Source organism: Temnothorax americanus, unplaced genomic scaffold (assembly GCF_048541705.1).
Source record: "Temnothorax americanus isolate GAGA-0224 unplaced genomic scaffold, ASM4854170v1 Scaffold162, whole genome shotgun sequence".
In the NCBI taxonomy this organism is placed as follows: Eukaryota; Metazoa; Arthropoda; class Insecta; order Hymenoptera; family Formicidae; genus Temnothorax; species Temnothorax americanus.
In genome coordinates this window covers 24,825-34,405 of record NW_027509299.1, presented here as the reverse complement: position 1 = coordinate 34,405, position 9,581 = coordinate 24,825, and the positions used below count along the sequence as shown (strand labels likewise).

The window sequence follows — 9,581 nt, the reverse complement described above, 5'->3', positions numbered from 1 at the left end:
TATTCAGAAAAGTGTAAACTTTAAAAATATGGCAAATTGAGAGTTATCTCGCCAGTAAGTGAAAATAATTCAGCTTAGGTGTATCTTAATTCGACCCAACTGGCCAACTTTATTAAATAGCACGCTACGTTTCGACCTCGGGTTTAGGTCCTTATCAAGCGTTACGAGTACAAACTATTAATTAGTTAGGCATAATGCCTGCTACGCCACATCTAAAAATTAATGATAAAAAGTATTACGACATGTAACATATATAGTTTACAATTAATAAAAATAAAGTGCTTACATAATTTGTTCGTTGATAATTAAAATATATAGAAGACCGTTGACACGGCATATTCGATCGTTTATAAAGAACTTGTCGAGTCGGCGATGTTACTGTTAATGTGCGGACACGGATAACAACAAAACAGTACCGCTCAAAGTGATCAAGAGGGGGAACAGAGTAAGAAGTGGGAAATTATGTCTCTTCTATAATACGTTCGTAGAGAGCGTTGAGCTTCTCTGTGTCTCTTTGTAAATTTATATTATCGTTGAATTTTTTTATAAAAAACATTTCTGCTATTTCCCTCTTCTTAGTCTGTTTCTCCTTATGTAAGATTACTGGTTTATTCCAGTCGAAGTCGTGTCCATATGACATTCTGTGACAACTAACCACGGAATGATTACTGTCGTTCTTCTTTATATCATTCTGGTGCTTCCTGAGACGCGTGCACAAATGCCATTTCGTTTTCCCGATGTACGCAACATTACAATCTTTGCAGTTTATTTTATAAACTAATTCGGTTTGATGAAGATCATCTATCCTGTCTTTCCCTCTTTTTATTATACAGTCGAGTTTTTTAGGGACTGTATATAAATGTACTAATATTGACTTTTTTTAGATCTCGACTTATAGACTCACTCAGATTTTTCACATATGGTAACGGTATACTATTCTTTGGATCAAAAATTATTTTACTATCCTCGGTAGACGTATTTCGTGTTTTAAGTTGATTTAATCCTTTGGCAATGTATTTATTCGTGATTGACTTTGGAAAACAGTTGTTAGTCAAGATATCTTTAACAATTTTGATGTTAGAGTTATGGAATTTTTTGTCAGAGAGTATAATAGCGCGGTCAACTAAGCATGTGATAGTGTTTATTTTGTATTTTAACGGGTGATTCGAATAAAAGTTTGTATATCGTCCAGAAAATGTAGGTTTCCTATACCAATTCGTTATCAAAGTATTGCCATTTCGGATCACCGTTGTGTCAAGGAAAGTTAAGTGCCCCGTCCTTTTCCGTTTCATATGTGAATTTCAATCTGGGGTGATAGTCATTAAATGCTCTTAGTATTATGTCAACTTTAAGTTTAAGGACAACCGCAAAGATGTCATCAACATATCTGAAAAAAATCGGGTATCGAAATCTAGCACGTTCAAGCAGTGCGTCTCCAGATCATCCATTACAATGTCGGAGACATCTGAAGACAAAGGAGACTCCATGGTGCTGCCGAAAATCTGCTCATAAATCGCACCGTTAAAACTGAAGCTAGTGGAAGATAGAATCAAGTCAATAGCATATAAAAATTGTTGTAAATTCAGGTCTGTTTTTTTTCGAAAGGTGACTCCACCTTTTCTCTATTCCCTTAAGTACCAGATCTTTCAGAATGTTTGTGAAAAATGCAGTAACGTCAAGTGAAATGAGTATTTCATCCTCCTTTATCTGTCTGTTATTAATAAGATTAACGAAGGACCAGCTATCTTTTACATGCGACTTCGGTTTCGGAATAGATGAGTGTAAAACTACTTGTAAGAGCTTTGCTACGTTATATAGCGGACTTCCCAACGCTGAGACAATAATGCGGAACGGGAGGCCAGGTTTATGCACTTTCGGCAGACCATAACATCTCAGGAGATTACCATTCGTACAATTCAGTCGGTGGTACATACTGTCAGTAATGATGCCCTTGTAACGCCAAGATTTAACCAAGTCATGAATTTTAGACGTAATTTTTTTTATTAGATTTTTATTTACTTTTATGTATGTATTTTGGTCGTTGAGCATTTCTGTCATTTGATATAAGTATGAATTCTTATCTAAGATGACAGTTACTTGACCTTTATCTGCTTTAGTAGGTAAGCTAGGCCGATTCTAGACCACCAACCGAGGGCGGGGGGAAACCGCGGGCAGGGGGGAACCGTGGGAGGGGGGACCGTGGGCGAGGAAGCACCGCGGGTGGGGGGGGGGGAACCGCGGGGGAAGGGAAGGGGGAAACCGCGTGTTTTGGGCGCCGCGCGGGAGGGGGAGGAGGGAACCGCGTTTTCCGGCGCCGCGGGATGACGGGGTCCGCGTTTTCTGGCACCGCGGGGCGAGGGAACTTGCGTTCGCGTTTCGTTGCGCCGCGGAGTCCGCGTGACGTCACACGGCACGCTCCCGCTCGCGTTATCTTTCCATCGTAGATGTATCTCCCCCGTCCCCCGGTTGCGCGCGTCTTCTCGTTCGCGCGGTCTCTCTCGCTCCCGTTCGCGTTCACGATCACAATCGCGTTTAAATAAATTTATATTATACATAGAAAATTTGCTTACCACCGCAGGATTTGAACCAGAAATCCCTAACTCTTAAGTCAGTCACCTTCAGAATTCAGGCCATTGTCTCTTAATTTACACAATAATATGTATACATTAAAATACTGCAGGCTATTTACACAGGCTATTTACACAGTTAAAATTTACACAAAAACACACATAGGACACAGATTACACAGTGAAATCAGATATAATGAGTCTCCACAAGATGAACAAAAGAGACCATCTATGAGGATATACGGACATGTATCATGTCTGCGAACAGCGTATAACATCGAGAACAATCCGTGTATTCTGACAATGCATGACGCACAAAACTTCATATGTCCTGGAGTAAAATAAGAGTATATGCAACACATCTTTGTCAGAGGGTGTAACATATTCACTTCTGCTTGATTCAACACTCTGAAAATTTCGTCCGGAATAACTCATCAGACATTTCACTATCATAACACGAATCGTCCGACAATAATGCTTCATCATCAACTTCCATTTCTTCCTCGTCATTCACTTCCATTTCTTCAACGTTTGCTTCAACTTTCATTTCATGTCCTTCAAACTGCAATTTTTCGAAATCCATTTTTACATAACGTTGTATGCCTCAAAAGGCGCAATACACGATGCTACTGTTAAAATCACACAGTGCAGACAGTACAAACAGTCGCGACACTTGAAATTTTTCGACAAGACAAACACGTCCGAACACTATCAAGTATGCCAACCGACTCTTACTTCCAATCCTCGACTGAGCGTACCTTCAAATTCATCCTTCTACATCTCACTATTGTCACATCGTTTATCATATCTAATTTCATCTCAGCATCCATACAATTGCGCCTTCCGAAAAATCTGCGATTTACAGTTTTGCACGTGTGCAATGAAGTCACCGCGAGACACATATGTTCTCAAAAACGATATCGCGCTATTGACTTTCGGTGATTTGATCTGTAAAACTGCTATTGAACCGCGATCAAACAGCTATCAAACAGGTATTGAACCGCTATGAAACGGCTATCAAACAGCTCTTGAACAGCTATCAAACAACTAAAACAGCTCTTGAACCGCTATGAAACAGCTATCAAACAGCTCTTGAACAGCTATCAAACAACTAAAACAGCTCTTGAACCGGTATGAAACAGCTAAAAACAGCTAAAAACAGCCATCAAACAACTAAAAACAGCTATCAAACAACTAAAACAGCTATCTGTATAACAGCGATCTATATAACTGCGATCTGTATAACTGCTATTGAACCGCTATCAAACTTCTTTTAAACAACTAAAAACAGCTTTTAAACAGCTATCAAACAACTAAAAACAACTAAAAAACAGCTAAAAACAGCTAAAACATCTATATTATACTACAAAGTATGTGGGAAAAGGAAATAAAACGTTTATATATACATATATAGTTTATTTCAAAAAATCATAATTTTTCTGGTGTCGCGACCACCAGTTAAATATTTTTAATACATTTTGCAACGCGCAATTCTTAACATGTTTTTCGCATCTTACAGTATTAGTAACATCTAGATTATTTAAAGATTCGATATCTTCGTAATCTGCATCCAAAGTCTCAATTTTTAGATTTTTTCTCGCTTTATTCTCAAGCAGATCCACCAGCCATTCTCGTTTCTGGCATCCCTTGACGTATACAAGAGTCGACGTCTCGTCGCCCTCTCCAAGTATGGCCGATGTAATTAGATGTTTCGCCATGCTGTACGGCATGTTTCCATCCTCCCATCGTAGTCCATGGTGATTTGCAATCAACCAGCATAACTTGTCGGATTTCATGAGGAGACTCCATGGCATGGGACATGTAAAAATGTAATGTGCCAAAACGGTCCTGTTTCTCAGAACCGCCACCTCTTTCACGACAAATTTCATCCCGACGGTAAATCCTTGCAGATCGATAAACGTCGGTACGATCATGTCGAAACGATGGAGCAATCTGCATCTTATCGCGGTACATCAGTGTCTCGTATATTGCAATATCTGCTGATATTGCAATTTACATGATTTTGAGCACTACGTTCGACAACGGACAGTATTCGATTACGCGATCATGCAAGATGAGACAATAAGCGGTAGTATTTGCCAGTACATTCTCTTTGCAGTCAAATTCTATTCGCACATTCACAGTGGCGCTCTTGACAGATTCGTTTTGTCGCGAGCAATCAATGACTACAAAAGGTTCTTTTGTCAGGAATGTAACCACGGTGCAAAGCGTATCGAAGCAGTCTTATCAGTAATAAGCTTTACGAAAAAGCGCATACGTATCGAAAAGGACGGCGTATTGATTTTTGCTAAAATTCAGATTCATGTCATCGTACGGATAAAATTCAGAGTTTATATAAAATTTTACGTTAAACGTTTCACGTTAAGTTAAACGTTTAATGATCGCGCGACGAGTGCGGCACGCGCATTCTTATTGAGAGTTACCGTTCTGTAATTCTAGACCGCTGACGGTGGACAAGGGAACGGTAGACAGAAGGAAAGATAATTTTAGATACAGTAATAAGCATTTAGTATACATTTATTTCTCATGTAATGCATCGTGTATAATATTATTTGCAGCATACGCCAACAGTTCACACAATCAATAATTGAATTTTTATCATACAATTCACGCAAGATTTTAACTGCATTACATTTATCGGTGATACAATTTTGGCGTAAAATTGGGTAATTATGCAGTATAGAGGAGGCACCTCCGATGACCTTGACCTTGACATATGTTGTCAAGGTCACCTTCCTGAGTGACCTTCAGAAGGTTTTAGCCGTCGCTCGTTTTTTATTAAAAAGTTATTAACAAAAAAAAGTTTGGCAACCTCACCGATTTCAATCACCTTGATATATGTTGTCAAGGTCATGACCACGAGTGACCTTCAGAAAGTTTTAGCCGTCGCTTGCTATTCGTTAAAAAGTTATTAACAAAAAAAGTTTGGAAAATATAGCATATATAGGTGCATATATAGGTTAGTTGACGCGCTTTAAACACTTAAATACTTTCTGCGCGAGCTCACGAGGCAGGATAGGTTCTTAATCCATGCAAAATGTCCCACGTTATCGTCATGCACGTACAGCAGATTTACATGTCTGTCCATCTTTCGATCAGTAACCCGTACGGCAGGATTGCAAGTTCCATGTTTTTTTTCTCGATGCTAAACACGTTGATGGAGATGTCGTTGTAATTTTCAAAATTTTTAATTTGATTCAACGTCATTGGAAACTCAATGTCCATAAGATTTAGCACTGACGTGTAATGTGGATACGACGATTCCCGTTCTGCATTTCTTTGGGCTGGATGCAGAGCAGCCACCACTGACCATGCGAAACATGCATTGTCTATTGATTGCACGTTTATCACCGCTCTCTTCAATTTAATTTCTCGCGGTATTTCTACAAAACACATGTTATTACACAATCTTTTTTCTAACACAATTTGTTGTACTCACGACTTCCAATTCTCGACTACTGAGCGTATCCCCCAGATTCGTCATTTTATATTCTACTAATGATGCATGGTTTGCTTTTTTATCGAAAAATGTACGATTTGCAGTTTTGCACGTGTTTGATGAAATCATTGCGAGACACGTATGTTCTTGAAAACGATATCATACCGTTGATTTTCGGTGATTTGATCTGTATAATTGCAGCAGCCATACATCGGCGCTATTTGCAAAATTTGCAGTTTTGCACGTGTTCGATAAAATCATCGCGAGACATGTCGCGACATGTTCTTGAAAACAATATCGCTCCATTGACTTATGCGAAATTGCAAAATTTGCGGTGTATGCACACCATGCACTAAAACAGAAGAAACAATACGCGATGCTCTAGTGGGAACGAGAGGAAAAGGCAATAGAAAAAGTATATAAGAAAGAATGAAGCGAGTCAAAATCACAGTCTGTGATTTGAAAGTCTACGCGTCGGTACGTCGATTGGAAAAAGTATAGCGAGATGACAATAATTCCGATATGGATCGCGCATTAACGGACGACAGTGATTACTTCAGCGATGAAAAAGATGGTCGTAAAGAAGTCATTGAAAGAATAGTGTCGCGTGAGGAAATCGTTGCACTAAATTTACATACAAAAAGTGCGTACTATTTTTTTTATTATTCAACGGGTGGTGCACTTGCACTATGTCGTTCATGCATGAGAGCTGTATCGGGCATCGTCGGATGAGACTTTGACCCTGTCGGCGGTCGCGCGACTCGTCCTGCCATGGCGCAAGCGAAGCTCGACGTGCCGGAGAAATCTGGCGGCGGCATTAAAGAGAAAGATAAGGATTCCGAGGAAAAGGAAGGTCCCACTGTTGCGCCAGAATGCGCAGTATGCCTGCAGCCTTGTATCCATCCAGCACGATTACCCTGCAGCCATATATACTGCTATCTGTGCGTAAAGGGTGTCGCTAATCAGAGCAAGCGGTGTCCAATGTGTCGTCAAGAGATCCCACCGGATTTTCTCAAGAGACCTCAGCTGGTGGAAGTGGAGGAGCTTCAGAAGGAGTCGGAACATCCCGAGGAAGAGTACCAATGGTTTTACGAAGGGTTGGTGGAATATGATCCGAGGACAAGCAATGATCTGGAGATTATTTACAAACTAGGGGACGCGCAATGCGAACTTTTGATCTGTGGCATGCTTTACGTAATTGACTTTGAAAAGAAATGTCAATATATATAGAAAATACAACCCACGTTACAAACGTAATATCAAACGTGACAGAAAAGATGCTCTGTGCAAGGGTGTCTCGGGTGTACAATAACATTTGTAAAATGGATTATTTGTCCGTTAAGATCGAAGATCCACTTCCAAACCCATATTTAACAACATACTCAACTATATTTATTGGTTTCATACAGCATTATACAAATACTTGATATCGGGTATATACATGCATGCACAATCACGTTCAACATTGCACACGATATTGTTCAGCGTGTGATCGAGTCACGTGCGAGAAACAGCACAATGAGAAAGTACCGCTAATTTTCGTATATACTTGTGCAAAAAAACTTTTATAAACATAATTGTATTTTTTCAGTTTTTATAAACCCCGCTACACGCCTCGTATTTTGGGAAAGAGATTTGCCTTGACATCGACCGCATATAAATTTTTGGATGTTGGAATCAACGCTGTACCTATGTCCTCTGTGGATATACTTATTGGCGATAACCGAGGCAATCGGATAATTCTGCCTCATGCAATGTGGGTGACATTCATTGAAAAACGTGCGGGTATTCAGCGACTTGTGCAGTCGCCGGCACCATCATCGCTAGCGTTTCGAGATTTGGAACTCGTTAAAATACGCGACACAGATATTGTAAAATTGACGTCGTGCGGCACCAGCTTGTACATGAAACCGTCAACCGTACTCTTCCTGTTCGAACTAGAACATTGCGTTGAAAATGTGTATTTTCAACTATGCCAAAATGTTCATGGCGTAAGTGAAAAATTTAAACAATTTATAACAATTTTAAGTAATTATGCAGTATAGGGGAGGCACCTCCGATGACCTTGACCTTGACATATGTTGTCAAGGTCACCCTCCTGAGTGACCTTCAGATGGTTTTAGCCGTCGCTCGTTTTTTATTAAAAAGTTATAAACAAAAAAGTTTCGAAAATATAGCAGTTATTTCAAGTACTGAGAGGCATAAACGCGACTAATATTACGTTTTTCTCTAAAGCAGAGAATACTTTATTTCGCGAGAAAGTCGCTGCTTTACCAAAACACAACATTTAAAGCAGTAAATTGTTGATAAATTAAAATTTTTTTGTTAAAGCAGAGAATACTTTATTTTGCGAAAAAATCGCTGTTTTACCAAAACACAACATTTAAAGCAGTAAATCGTACCTATGTAGGTTAGTGACGCGCTTTAAAAGTATTTAAGTGTTTAAAGCGCGTCAACTAACCTATATATGCACCTATATATGCTATATTTTCCAAACTTTTTTTGTTAATAACTTTTTAACGAATAGCGAGCGACGGCTAAAACTTTCTGAAGGTCACTCGTGGTCATGACCTTGACAACATATATCAAGGTTATTGAAATCGGTGAGGTTGCCAAACATTTTTGTTAATAACTTTTTAATAAAAAACGAGCGACGGCTAAAACCTTCTGAAGGTCACTCAGGAAGGTGACCTTGACAACATATATCAAGGTCAAGGTCATCGGAGGTGCCTCCTCTATACTGCATAATTACCCAATTTTACGCCAAAATTGTATCACCGATAAATGTAATGCAGTTAAAATCTTGCGTGAATTGTATGATAAAAATTCAATTATTGATTGTGTGAACTGTTGGCGTATGCTGCAAATAATATTATACACGATGCATTACATGAGAAATAAATGTATACTAAATGCTTATTACTGTATCTAAAATTATCTTTCCTTCTGTCTACCGTTCCCTTGTCCACCGTCAGCGGTCTAGAATTACAGAACGGTAACTCTCAATAAGAATGCGCGTGCCGCACTCGTTGCGCGATCATTAAACGTTTAACTTAACGTGAAACGTTTAACGTAAAATTTTATATAAACTCTGAATTTTATCCGTACGATGACATGAATCTGAATTTTAGCAAAAATCAATACGCCGTCCTTTTCGATACGTATGCGCTTTTTCGTAAAGCTTATTACTGATAAGACTGCTTCGATACGCTTTGCACCGTGGTTACATTCCTGACAAAAGAACCTTTTGTAGTCATTGATTGCTCGCGACAAAACGAATCTGTCAAGAGCGCCACTGTGAATGTGCGAATAGAATTTGACTGCAAAGAGAATGTACTGGCAAATACTACCGCTTATTGTCTCATCTTGCATGATCGCGTAATCGAATACTGTCCGTTGTCGAACGTAGTGCTCAAAATCATGTAAATTGCAATATCAGCAGATATTGCAATATACGAGACACTGATGTACCGCGATAAGATGCAGATTGCTCCATCGTTTCGACATGATCGTACCGACGTTTATCGATCTGCAAGGATTTACCGTCGGGATGA

The 9,581-nt window shown here is 39.3% G+C and overlaps 1 pseudogene; it reads left to right on the top strand.

Moving 5' to 3' along the window:
• Positions 1 to 5,401: 5,401 nt before the first annotated feature.
• Positions 5,402 to 8,026, top strand: LOC143895667 (E3 ubiquitin-protein ligase rnf146-like; annotated as a pseudogene).
• The last annotated feature ends 1,555 nt before the right edge of the window (positions 8,027 to 9,581 follow it).